The sequence below is a fragment of the Elephantulus edwardii genome, unplaced genomic scaffold, assembly GCF_000299155.1.
Source record: "Elephantulus edwardii isolate Elephantulus edwardi_28Jun2011 unplaced genomic scaffold, EleEdw1.0 scaffold00065, whole genome shotgun sequence".
Classification (NCBI taxonomy): domain Eukaryota; kingdom Metazoa; phylum Chordata; class Mammalia; order Macroscelidea; family Macroscelididae; genus Elephantulus; species Elephantulus edwardii.
The window spans coordinates 10,513,109-10,527,175 of NW_006399815.1; positions in this window are offsets into that span (position 1 = coordinate 10,513,109).

Sequence of the window (14,067 nt, forward strand, 5' to 3'; positions counted from 1 at the left end):
AAGGACCGGTCTCTCCTCACAACATGTCCAAAGTATGTTAGATGGAGCCTCAGAATCCTTGCCTCCAAGGAGCCACCCGGTTTAACCTTTTCCAGGACAAATCTGTTTTCCCAGCAGTCCGTGGTGTTCTCATCCTTACTGTAACTTAAATTTTCTTTTTAGTTTAAATTTATTATTAATTTCAGTAAAAATTTAGAGAGGCTTTCGATTTCTATTCTATCCATATTGAATATTACAGTCTTTGACCTTCTGCAGCAAATACTTCAGGTCCTCCCCACTTTCTGCAAGCAAGGTTATGCCAACTGCATAATGTAGGTTGTTGATGTGTCTTCCTCTGGTCCTGATGCCACATTTCTCCTCATAATGTTCAGCCTCTTGAATGATCTCTTTTGCATATAGATTGGAAAGCGGATAGGTTGCATTCCTGATGCACTCCTTTCCTAATCTGGAGCTGTGCAGTGTTTTCTTGCTCTGGGTTTTCTTTCTTTCTTTCTTTTTTTTTAAATTATCTACTAGTTTATCTTGCTCTGTTTTGATGACTGCTTCCTGGTCCAAGTAAAAGTTTCTCATGACCACAACCAAGCATTCTTGGATTCCATTTTTTCTCAAGGTTAGCCACCAATTTTCTGTGATCCACACATTAAATGCCTTTGTACAGTCAATGAAACACAAATAGACATTCCTTTGTTACTCTGCTTTTATCCAAGATCCATCTTGACATTGGTGATAATGTCTATAGTGTGAAAGTATATACTAGTAGGTGATAAAACTAACTGATTTTGTTCCTTTCATCCAATATGGCCATTTGGACTTCTTGGAACTTGATGCTTCTGAAAGACATCTTCTCCCGACTTGAAAGAATCATTCTTTTGAAATGAAGGGGATTTGGGGTAACTCCTTTTCTGCATAGTCTCTTTGTTTTCCTCTTTGAGTAGTAATGAAAATACATTTGGCAGTCTTTGCAAGACTAGTGACTGAGATTGTGCTTTTGGTCTTCCTCTTGTACCCAAAATGGTAGAATGGAAACTTGGCATGCTACTTGGGTAAGTTTTGAAACTTTTCTATTAATTACCAATAACTATACTTCTAAACATAACTCAGGAAGTACTAAGAGGTATTTCACATAATTCCTTGAGCAATGGCATACCTAAGTGGATGTAGATTTTACTAGTTGACTTCCAGAGAAGTTTCTACAAACATGGCTATCTATAAACACTCTGTGTTGTATATCAGCAGAGATATCTATTTTTAATAAAAACTTTGTAGTTAGCTTTTGTTAAGGTAAAAAGTAAAGATAGATTTATTACAAAGTTATATCTCAAAGGGTAGACTTCTTACCTTGAAAGGAAATATGAAGGAGAGGCCTATAGTTAGTTTTAATAAACATTTCTATCTGTACACTCAGCTTATATATACACCAATGTATCTAAAAGATTAAAATTTTATGCTAATTTACTTTTTGAACTTCCTAGTGTGCTGTGGTCAGAACTATTGTTATCACTCATTTAAAATAACACTTGAATTATATGATTTAATCTGCATTTGATGTTCAAGATTCAGTGTGTCTTTCCTTGTTGCCAGTGATTTTATCATTGCTGGTTTTTAAAATTTCCTGCTTGTTATAACTAGTAAATATAAATCTATATAACTATTTTGAGAATAAAATTGGAATTAAAAAGAGAAATGTTATAAAAGGCTTCTGCTCAGTTATTAACAAGGTAATTCACAGTAGAATGATGTTATAAAATAATTTGTTGTTAGTTATCATATAATGTAGAGAGTATTAAATTTACAGATGCATTTGTCATATAACATTATATGATTAAAATTTATAGTTAACAATACTTAGGATTTGGTATGGTTTAGTAAAGGTGAACATCCATGGAGTCTGGAGGTGATGTGTTGAGTTACCACACTGGGTGACATCAAATCTAGAGATGCCATTGCCTCAAGTTTCAGATATATTCAATCCCATTCATAGTATGAAATAACCTAATCTCATCTTATTTATCAAGATCAATTATGTGGCCAGTATAGAAGACTTCTTCTTTGCCTATTGGTTTAACAGCATAGAGTAGCCAAACTGGCTAAGTGGTAGAGTTAATTTTCATTTCAAGGAAACCATCTGCTGCAAGCATGAATTTTTGGGGACTAAGATTTTTTTGACCCAACAGAAGTAATTTTGGAGTTCCAGTGATGGAAGGGAATAGCAAGAAGGGTCAAGGTGTTTACCATATAGATTAGATAATCAGAGACCTGTCACTTTTCTCTAACTGGGCTTGCTTGTGAGTTGGATTTAACCATTTGTATCTAAAAGAGGTTGTAAGGACTTTCCATGTTATTGTTGACACTCACTATTGTTGCCATATATATGCACTGTCAACCCAAATGTGTTGTTGTAATGTGCCATCGAGTCATCTGTGACTCATAGTGACCCTATTATGTACAACAGCCCTAAACCCTGCTCTGTCGCCAATCGCATTGTCTCTGACACACCTATCACCATTACAGCAGTGACTGAATCAGTCCATCTCATTGAGGGTCTTCCTCTCCTGCACTGTCCCTCCACCCTCCCAAACATGACATCCCTCTCCAAGGATTGATCCTGCCTTGCAACATGTCCAAAGTATGTCAGATGAAGCTTCAGAATCCTTGCCTCTGAGGAGGAGCCTGGCTTCACCTCTCCAGGACAAAATTGTTTGTTCTCTTGAAGCAGTCCATGGTATATTTAACACTTCTCTCCAGCACTACAGTTAGAAGTAATCAATTTTCTTTTTATCATCCCTAGTCATTTTCCAGCTCTCTGATGCATAGCAAGTTATTGCAAAGACCATGGCCTGTATCAGATGCACCTTGGTCTCCGGACTGATATCATTGCTCTTCAGTACTGTGGAGAAGTCCCTGACAGCAGACTCTCCCAATGCAATTTGTTTTTTAATGTCCTGGATGCTGATACCAAGAGTGTTGATTGTAGAGCCAAGCAAACTGAAGCTGTCAATATTCTCAATCTCTTCACCATCTATCATGATGTTGGCAATTGGTCCAGTGGTGAGATACTTTGTTTTGTGATGTTGAGCTTCAATTCAAATTGAAGGCTGCAGTCCTTTACCTTCTGCAGCAAGTGTTTCAGGTCCTCCTCATTTTCAACAAACAAGGTTGTGTCATCTACATAACATAGATTGTTGATGAGTCTACCTCCAGTCTGATGCCACATTTCTCCTCATAGAGCACAACCTCCTGGTTAATCTCTTTTGCATATAGATAGAAAAGATATGGAGATAGGACACATCCTTGACACATGCCCTTCCCAATTTTATACCATGTAGTGTTTCCTTCCTGTGTTCTGAGGACTGCCTCCTGGTCTAAGGATAGGTTTCGCATAAGCACAATCAAGTGTTTTGGAATTCCCATTCTTCTTAGAGTCAGACACAGTTTGTAGTGATCTATACAGTCAAATGCCTTTGCATAGTCAATGAAACACAGACATTCCTCTGGCACTCTCTGCTTTCAGCCACTATCCATTTGACATTAGCTATAGTATCCCTAGTGCCACGGCCTCTTATAAACCCAGCTTGTACTTCAGACAGTTCTCTGTTGATGTGCCGTTCAAGTAATTTTTGGATAATCTTCATGTACGTGGTTCAAATCCACAGGAGAAAGATGAGCAGTCTCCTCATGTGCAATTAACTGTCTCTGAAAACTCACTGGAGGGTCAGGTATGGATTGGCTGAGACCTGATAGTATACAAAACCAATAATAACAACAATTATGGTGTGTGTGTATGTGTGTGTGCGTGTATTATATAATTTTATAAATATATGTATTTCTTGTTGTTGGGTATCATTATGTTGGAACCGACCCTCCAGGGGGTTTTCATAGGCAATTAATTACACAGTAGGAGATTGCCCGTCTTTCTCTTGCTAAGCGGCTGGTGGATTTGTACCATGTTTTTTGGGATGGCAGTGCAGGATAGGGCAGGGTTCAGAGTACCTATGAGTTATTGTCACTATGAGTTGCAGGAAACTTGATGGCATATAACAACAAAAAAAATATATATATAAATCAGATAAAATGGCCTAGATAAAACTGGACTAACTTCCAAAAAATGAAATTTCAGAAAAATAACTAAGCAAGCTTGAACTTTTAAACAACACGGTAATAATAATGTTGGACTCTAAGGCAGTGAGGGTGGTTATAAACCATCACCCAGTTTTTTAGACATATTTGGTATGAGGATAGCAAAACTCTCTGCATGTTGGCAGTATCAGAAGCACAGTCATCAAATATGAAGACTATGATAAACAAATATATAGGAGTAGACAGATGGAGAGAGATAAATATTTATGTCTTGAAAAAAAGATCCAGTAATATTCATAGCTGATTCTGTCCATACTTACTTATTATTCAGAGGTTAACATAAAAGTGTGAAAAATTTTACAAAGCTTAGAAATCATTATATATAGTTTATTCGAGCAATAATCCCCTCAGAATTGGTTATTACCACTATTAATGACTTGCTAGTTAGAGTGTTAATGGCCCATAGCAAAAAACTGCTGGTAATGACTGATTTCAAAGGGATTACTGCTTAATTAATGGCACTCCACCTATTCTTAGCCATTTTTGTAAGTATCATTTTTATTGCCTATTTCGGATTCTGAACCTCAGTTTATTACACTTAAAAGAATATCACCAAGACAGATAAAGCAGATAATAATTGCCTGATTGTTATTAATTTTGCAATTTCTTAAATTATTCCAATATTTCCTTTTTTTACTTATGAACTATCACTGTGACTTCTGAGAGTTATAAAAATATAATTTAGGATAACTTACCACCGTATTTCTTTTTTTTAATTAATTTTAATGAACGTTTATAGAGACTTTGGATTTCCATTCATTCATTGTTGCACATTTTCCTCCCTGCCCAGCCATTCCCCCAGTTTAATTTTCTCTTTGAAAAGTAAGAAAGAGTTCTTTCATTGTTACACAATCACCCCTCCCCAGTCCACTCCACACCACAGTATTTCTTAATGAAACTAAATCTAAACTACCCCTGCACATCCCCAATATGGATTGAGTGTTAAAAGGGAAATAGAAAGCTGAAATCAGGTAAAATATTTTCTTTTGAGAATCTTAGTGAATGCAGACACTGGATTTAATTTTACTTGACAGGTTATTTACTTGATCTATCCCAACAATCTCATTTTACAAATGATTCATCTATTTATTCTTTAAAGCCATATCACATTTTAACAAACATATATGAATATTTGCATTAGATCATTGCCATCAAGTCTGTTCTGACTTTCAGTGACCCTGGACAGAGTAAAACTGTCGTGTAAACTTGCCAAGGCTGTAAATCTTTACAGAAGTTGATAGTGTCATCTTTCTCCTGTATGGAGCAGTTGGTGAGCCCCAATGACTGACCTTTTTTTTGGTGAGAGTTTAACCACTACACCACCATAAAGTCACTGCAATGGAGTCAATTCTAACTCCTGGTGACCTACCATCAAATTTCTGAGCCTGTACATTTGTAGATGGAAAGCAAATAGCTTTATTTTTCTCCTGCAGAGTTACTAGCGGATTCTACTGCAGACCAGCCTTTCCTTTAGCACACTACCACATAACATGCTACAGTGCCAGGGATCTCTTATACTTGCTTTAGAAAGAGATTTAGGAAATTCTTTTTCCCAGTAAGCCCTTGCTTTTCCAATATTTATGACATCAAATCATAGTGTTTTTTAAATATTGTTAGAATTTAATATGCCACCACCTAGTGTTTGGAAAAGGAAAACATTTTTGTGTGATCATGTTGTAGTGCTTCAATCCATCAAAATTTCTTACTATGTGATTTGGAACATCTCCTAGGTCTTGTTGTAGTTGTTCTTGTTGTGTGCCATTGAGTCAACTATGGCTCATATTGAACAACTCTTAACCTTCTCCTATACTGAACCAGCCTCACTGTCTCTGACACACCTGACACCCATTCCCAGTCACTGTGTCTATCCATCTCATCCAAGGCCTTACTCTCCTGCTCTGACCTTCCACCCTTCTCAAAATGATGCCTTCCATCAAAGACAGGCCCCTTCTGACAACATGCCCAAACTCTATGTGCTACAGAGTTTGAAAATTCATGCTTGCAAGGGCAACCTGACTTCAGCATCTCCAGAACAGACTTGTTTGTTCTCTTGGCAGTCCATGGTAACTTCAATACCTTTCTCTGGCTCCACAACTCAAATGTACTGATTTTTCTTCTGTCATTCTTAGTTGTTGTTAAGTTCTCAGATGCATAGCAAACAAATGAGAAGACCATGGCTTGATCAGGTGTGTCTTAGTGTCTGGACTGACATAATTGCTCTTTAGCATTCTAGAGCAGTCCTTGACAGCATATTTTCCCAGTGAAATTCACATTTTTATTTCCTGTTGTTGCTATGTGCCGTTGAGTTGCCTGCGACTTATAACAACCCTGTGTATAATGGCCCTAAACCCTGCTCTATCACTGGCCAATCTTATGGTCTCTGACATGTCTATCCCCATTATTCCAGTGATAGAATCAATCCATCTGATTGAGGGTCTCCCTCTCCTATGCTGTCTCTCCACCCTCCCAAGCATGATATCCCTTTCCAAGGACTAGTCCCTCCTTGCAACATGCCCAAAGTATGCCAGAGCTTCTGAATCCTTGCCCCCAAGGAGCAGCCTGGATTTATCCTCTCCAGGATGAACTTGTTTGTTCTTTTAGCAGTCCGTGGGATATTCAACACTCTTCTCCAGCACCACAGCTCAAAGGCATCAACTATCTTATCATCCCTAATCATTGTCCAGCTCTCTGATGCATAGCAAGTAATTGCAAAGACCATGGCCTGTATGAGGTGCACCTTAGTCTCCAGACTGGCATCATTGCTCCTCAGTACTTTGGAGAAGTCTCTGACAGCAGACTTTCAGTCAGAGATTGATCGACCATGCAGTCAAGATGTATTAATAATAATGGGTGAGTGGAATGCAAAAGTTGGAAATAGAGAAGAAGGATTAGCAATTGGAAAACATGGACTTGGTGACAAAAATGAAGTCAGAGATAGAATGATAGAAATTTGCACAATCAATGACTTATTCATTGAAAATACATTTTATAAGAAACATAAACACATGGATTTCTGCTTTTGGTATGCATAGAGACTGATTACATCTGTTGAAAGAATCACTACAGAAGCTCAATACTAGCTGTGCAAACTAGGCCAGGTGCTGATTGTGGAACAGACCACCAACTACTCATATACAAGTTCAAGCTGAAGCTGAGGAAGATTAAATCAAGTCCACAGAACCAAAATTTGACCTTGAGTTTATCCCATCTGAATTTCAAAACCATCTCAGGTGCAGGTTTGAGGCAACTTGGACATTAATGAGTGAAGACAGAATGAGCTGTAGGAGGATATCAAGAATATCATCCAGGAAGAATGCAAAAGGTCATTAACAAAGACAGAGGCGGAAGAAAAGACCAAGATGAATGTCAGAAGAAACTTTAAATACTGCACTGGAGTGCCAAGAAGCCAAAGCAAAGGAAAGAAATCAAGATATTAAGGAGTTGAATAGACGATTTCCTAAGTAATGATGCCAAAAGTGTTGTTTGTGAACCTGAGCAAGATGAAATCATTAACAACTTTAGTCTTTTCTGTATCTATCATGATGATGCCTATTGGCCCAGTGGTGAGGATATTTGTTTTCTTGGTATTGAGATGCAGCCTATATTGAAGGCTACAGTCCTTGATCTTCGGTAGCAAGCACTGTAAGTCCTCCTTAGTTTTAGTGAGCAAGATTGTGTCAACTGCATAATGCAGGTTGCTGATGAGTCTTCTTCCAATCCCGATGCCACATTCTTTTTCATAAAGTCTCATCTCTTGAATGATGTATTCAGTATATAGATTGAAAAAGTATGGGAAAAGGATATGTCTCTGACTCACTTCCTGATTCCCTTGCTTTGCTCAGACAGCATCTTGTTGGTTTAGGATTAGGTTTTGTGTGAACACAATCACGAATTCTGGGATTCCTATTCTTCTCAATGTTAGCTATAATTTCTTGAGACCCACACAGCCAAATTCCTTTACATACTCAATAAAACACAAATAGACATCCTTCTAACACTCTCTGCTTTTCAACCAAGATCCATCTGACATCAACAATGATATATCTAGTGTTAAGGCCTCTTTTAAGTCCAGCTTGTATTTCTGGCAGTCCTCTGTCAATGAAGATATTAAAAAGCTGTCAAACTTACAAGTTTTTCATACTGATAAAATGGGATGAGAGTTTGTATTAATCAAAATAACTGATGATAATATGAAAATTTCATTGAAGTCTATTTTCTTTATAAAAAGTGCTTTGGTAACTGAAATGAATAACTTCCTAAACTATGTGTTTCTTATTGCTGATTCTGGAGATATGTGCTGTAATGTTTTGCAAGCTGTTTGGCTCTTCTTCTAAGTCAGTGCTTTCAAAGTGTGGCCTGGGAATCCTGGGAGCTCTGAGAGTATTTCAGTGACCATGCAGTCATATCATCTTTTTTTTTTAATAATATTACTAAGATGAAAAGAGAAGATTGCTCATATGCCTGCTGCATAGCATCCAGTGGATTTGAACTACATACCTTTCGGTTGATAGTGCAATGCTAGAGTTTTCCAGAGACTTTATGCCATTTGATGCTATGATACCTTGATATGTGCCAATATTTGGAAGATATGCACAATTATTGAACTAATATTTTTCACATAATACCTAAAATTACAAAATATGTAAAGATAAAGAACCTTTTAAATGCAGATGCAGAAAATATATTTTAATGCAGCAGAGTATTAAAAGTTTGTTGCTATGGTTTCATATTCAATTTTCTGACTACTTATTCAACTTTGGTATAGTATCAAAGATTATCAAAATATGAAAAAAGAATTTTCAAACCATCTTCCTTTTCAAACCAACTAGATAGTGGGAGAGTTTAGATTTTCCTTATCTTCTTCAACCAAAATGACAGTGTAATTAATGACTGAATGCAGCAGATCTAATCCTGCAGCTGTCTTCTATGAAACCAGGCACTATTTAATTTTTAAGGGAATATAAATTTGTGTTACTCCTTTCACAATTTTTGTTCTTGGAAAATATACTTTTCACAAAATATTATTTTGTTTAATGTAGTAGTGATTTTAAATAAATCAAATATAGAAACATTTTTATCAATTTTAATTTCTAATATGGTAAAGATTATTAATATAATTCATAAAATCAAAAGCTTTTGAGCAATCTCAATAATTTTTAAGAGTGTACATTAGGCTTAAAACCTAAAAAGTCTGAGACAAACTGCATGAAGTCAATTGCATTATTAAAGAACTATTGGCTACCATTGTGAGCTCTTTGGAAAAACTTACTCTGAAGATGGTTTTCAAAGAGAACACTTGAAAATGTTATGGCAAATGCCACCAGTAAAACCAATGTTTGGCTACCCAAACATCCAATAAACTTTACTTAAATTCATCTGGTAGATTACATGTTATGTGTTGACACTAGAAAGTAAGAAACAGTAGTAAGAAACACTAGAAAGTAAGAAACAGACTTATCTGAAGATGGGATGGCACAGAGAAACAGAAGTTACTTGTGTGGTATAATCTGAGACCTGAATTGGTGCTTGAAAACTTGGGTCACTCCAAATCCTTAGCCCTTTTTTGATCTTGTTGGAAGTGCTCCCTGGTCTTCCACTTTGAAGGGAAGTGGTTTCGAGAGTGACCTTGCTGTCTCTGTGGTAGTTTTGTCAGTATATTTTAGATTTCATCTCTTGCAAAGCAGAACAGGTATGAGAAATACCTGGCAGGAACAAGCCATGACCCTTCTTATTTCCTTTCCCCTTAAAAATAATGGTCAGTGTATTTGGATATTGGAAGTTGACTCCAAACTAAGTTCATGCAGATATGAGGCAAACTCTGCAAAGGGCTTCACTAATTTGATATTAAAAGTCAGGTTCTGGAAAGAGGGAGGAAAAGGGTGGGGCTTAAAGAACATATTTGCTTTCAGCCTTTGCTTACTGGCAAATAGTGAAAAGAAGTTCAAACTTACTATTCACTACACAAAACATCCTATAACTGGAATCCTGTAGAGAGGTTTATTCTTTTCTCATTTCTTTCTTTGCTTTGGCATTTAAACAGAGAGAGATGGTGATTAAACAATGCTAGAAGTTCATGCTAACATATTGATTATATAATATATGTTAGTTCTCCAAGGACTGCTTGCATTTCAAAAGAAGATTCAAGTGGGCATGCAACTAGAATAAACAATCTGGAAAAGTTTGGGTTTTTATAATATTAAAAGAGCTGAATAACTGTAAAGGGCTAGGCAGAGATTAGGGAGCTCTGGTGGCCTAGTAGGAAAGAAGCTGCAATGCAATCCAGTCCCAAAAGCAGGAAGTCTGAATCCACCAGCTGCTGTGAGGGAGAAGACTGGGCAATCTCCTCCTGTGTGATTTGTTGTTATGTGCTATCAAGTTGACTATGACTCATAGCCACCCTGTGCACAATACCTCTGAACCTTGCTCTATCCTGAGCCAGTCTCACTGCCTCTGACATATCTACCCTTCCAGTTATTGTGTCAATTCATCTTATCCAGGGTTTTTGTCTCCTACATGTCTTTCCACACTTCCAAACATAATATTCTTCTCCAAAGACTGGTCCCTCCTGGCAACATGCCCAAAGTATGTGAGATGGAATCTCAAAATTCTTACTCCCAAGGAGCAGCTTGGTTTTACCCTCTCTAGGTCAGACCTGTTAGTTTTCTTGGATGTCCATGATATGTTCACTATGCATCTCCAGCACCACAACTCAAAGGCCTAAATTCTTCTTCCGTCATTCTTGGTTGTCCACCTTTCTGATGAATAGCAAGTAATTGTGAAGACCATGGCCCATATCAGGCATAAATTAGTTTCCAGACTGACATTGTTGCTCTTCAGCACTCTGGAGAGGTCTCTGATAGCAGATTTTCCTAATGCAATTAATCTTTTGATTTTCTGACCGCTAGTACCAAGACTGTTGATTGTGGAACCAAGCAAGCTGAAATTGTTAACAATCTCAATCTCTTTTCCATCTATCATGATGCTGTCAATTGCTCAGTGATGAGAGTCTTCATTTTCTTAATGTTGAGCTTCAAATCGCATTGCTAACTACAGTCCTTGATCCTCTGGAGCAGATACGTCAGACCTTCTATAGTTTCAGCATGTAAGATTGTGTCATCTGCATAATGCAGGTTTGTTGATGAATCTTCTTCCAATCCTAATGCCACATTCCTCCTCATAAAGTCCACCCTCTCAAATGATCTATTTGGGATACAGGTGTGGAGTCAGGACACATCCTTGATAATATCCCTGTCTGATTTTGAACCATGCAGTGTTGCTTTGCTCTGTCCTGATGACTGCCTCCTGGTCCAAGTATAGGTTTTGCATAAGCACAATCAAGTGTTCTGGGATTCCCATTCTTCTCAAGGTTAGTCATAATTTGTTGTGATCCACACAGTCAAATGCCTTAGCATAGTCAATGAAACACAGAATAGATATTCCTCTGGTACTCTTTGCTTTCAGCCAAGACACATCTAACACAGGCAGTGATGTCCTTAGTGCCAAGTTCTCGTCTAAACCCAGCTTGTATTTCTGGTAGTTTGTTGATGCACTGTTTCAGTTGCTTTTGGATGATCTGCAGCAGGATTTTACTTCCTTGTGATATTAGTGATATTATTTGACAATTTCCACACTCTCTCGACTCACCTTTTTTTGAAATTGAAATAAATATGGATCTCTTCCAGTCAATTGGCCAAGTGGATGTCCTTTCGATTTCTTGACACAACCTGGTGCCCATGTGATTTACTACCTTTGAAAACCCACTAGAAAGTCTGTTACGAGTCAGTTCCAACTTGACAGCCCACAACAATAACAGGCAAAGATTGTGTATTGACTTTCTAAGGCTCCTTTACAGCATGACGCGTGAGGCAAGGCCTAGTGACTTTCTAAGGTTCTGTACTGCACAACTTGTGAGGCAACGCCTTTTAATAAAGCAGTAATAGAATTTAAAGTATTAATATTAAAATTAAAAAAGCATATTAATACAGTCAAAGGGAACTCTTGTGGGCTAATGGTAAGAAGTTGTGCAGCCAACACAAAGGCATGTGGTTCAAGTCCACTAGCTGCTCTGTGGGTAAGCTCCTCCCTTGTAAGTTACAGAGGTGCTCCTGTACCATGTGGAGGTCACCCTATATTACACTTCTGTGACCAGCAGGAGTGCCGAGGGATGGAATCAACTACTCAACACTTTCCTTCACTGACAAGTAAGGGGGGAGGAACTATGGCTGTGTGTCCTTCCAACTTGTATATCTTCATAGCTTTTATGACAAGTTTTCCTTACATAAGCAGAAAAAAAAAAGAATTCAGAGATTAGAATTTAAGGGATGGTAGAATTCACAGGAAGGGACACTTCTCTTGGCCTCAGAAAAAGGTACACTGGTGCTCTGGGGTAAAAATGGAGAAGTAGATGGAAAATTTCATCAACTGATCCAAAATGGACAAGAAAGCAAGCCGCAGTTTCAAGGGATAAACAGGCACCAGATTCAATCATTGACTTGCAGATGATACAGGTAAAAACAAAAAGTACTGTGCCTCATCACTGTTTAACAGTGATGGGGAAATTTGGAATCAGACAATTATAATAGTTATATAGCATGATAAGTGTAAATAATGTCACTGAATAACTGTGAAAAATGTTGAAAAAATGTCAATTGCACTCCAAAATGTTTACTCATTTGCTTCGTTTCACTCATTTGTTTCTTTTCTCATTTTCTGACCATCCCTGTTTCCATAACCACATCTTTATTAGAAGGAAGCTTCAGCAGAAAAATTAAGGATTTGCCTGTACCAGTATTTGTTATAACCCAGGCAGTGCTTGCTTAACTCTGACGTTACAGCCTCTGAAAACTGCTGGGGTATCAGACATGAGTTGGTTCCAACTGGAAGGCACAAAACAATAACAGTAAAATCAGTAACCCTCCTCCACTTCCTGTTGCTAATTTTTTTCCTCTAGTACTGTAGTGGTATTTTTTGAGTCTCTAACCAAGTGTCCAATCTTTACTGTAACATCAGAACCACTAGGGAGGCACTTTTACTTTTTTCTAGTCATGAACTATTTTATGGTTAAAAATATCCAGTGAATTCAGATTATATAAATTCATATTAAATTAATTCATATCAAATTAATGAATTCATACGAAATGTAAAAGTATCCTATCCCTGAAGAACACTTATATTTTCTTATGCTTTCCATCCTTCATTTCCGTCAGTTCTTTTTTCCTGTCTTCACTCCCTCATCAAATATTTATTAAACACTTGTTCTGACACACTTCCTGACACACAAGAGCCCATTGCAGCAGTCACTATGTCAATCTACCTGGTTGAAGGTCTTCCTCTTCTTCACTGACCCTCCATCCTTCCCAGCATCATGTCCTACTCCAAGGAATAGCACCTTCTGGCAATGTGTCCAAAGTATGTGAGGTGAATCCCCATCATTTTTTATTCCAAAGAGCACTCTAGCTGCACCCCCCCCCAAGACATATCTGTTCATTCTCTTGGCTGTTCATGGGATGTTCAGTGCTCTTCTCCAACACCACAGCTCAAAGGCATCAACTCTTTTTCTGTCATCCTTATTCATTGTCTATCTCTTGGATTTATAGCTAGTTTAGAACAAGGAAGGTATCCGTGAGTTTCACAAACAGTTAAGTGCTTGATTACTAAGCAAAAAGTTAGTGGTTTTAACAAATGAAAGATGTATTTAACTGCTAGATCTCACCTACAGTGTTGGAGATTTAACCCAAAATGTTGAGACTTTTACCTTATACTATACATACAGAGTTTGAAGTAAAGGTGAATATTAGGCTAACTATGACTCTCAAACTCGTTATTATCCAGTCAGAACATACTCATAACTGACCCTTCATTGGGATTCTGAGGCTATTCATTGTATGAGTGGAAATTGCCCATTTTTTTCCCAAGGAGCCTTGATGGATT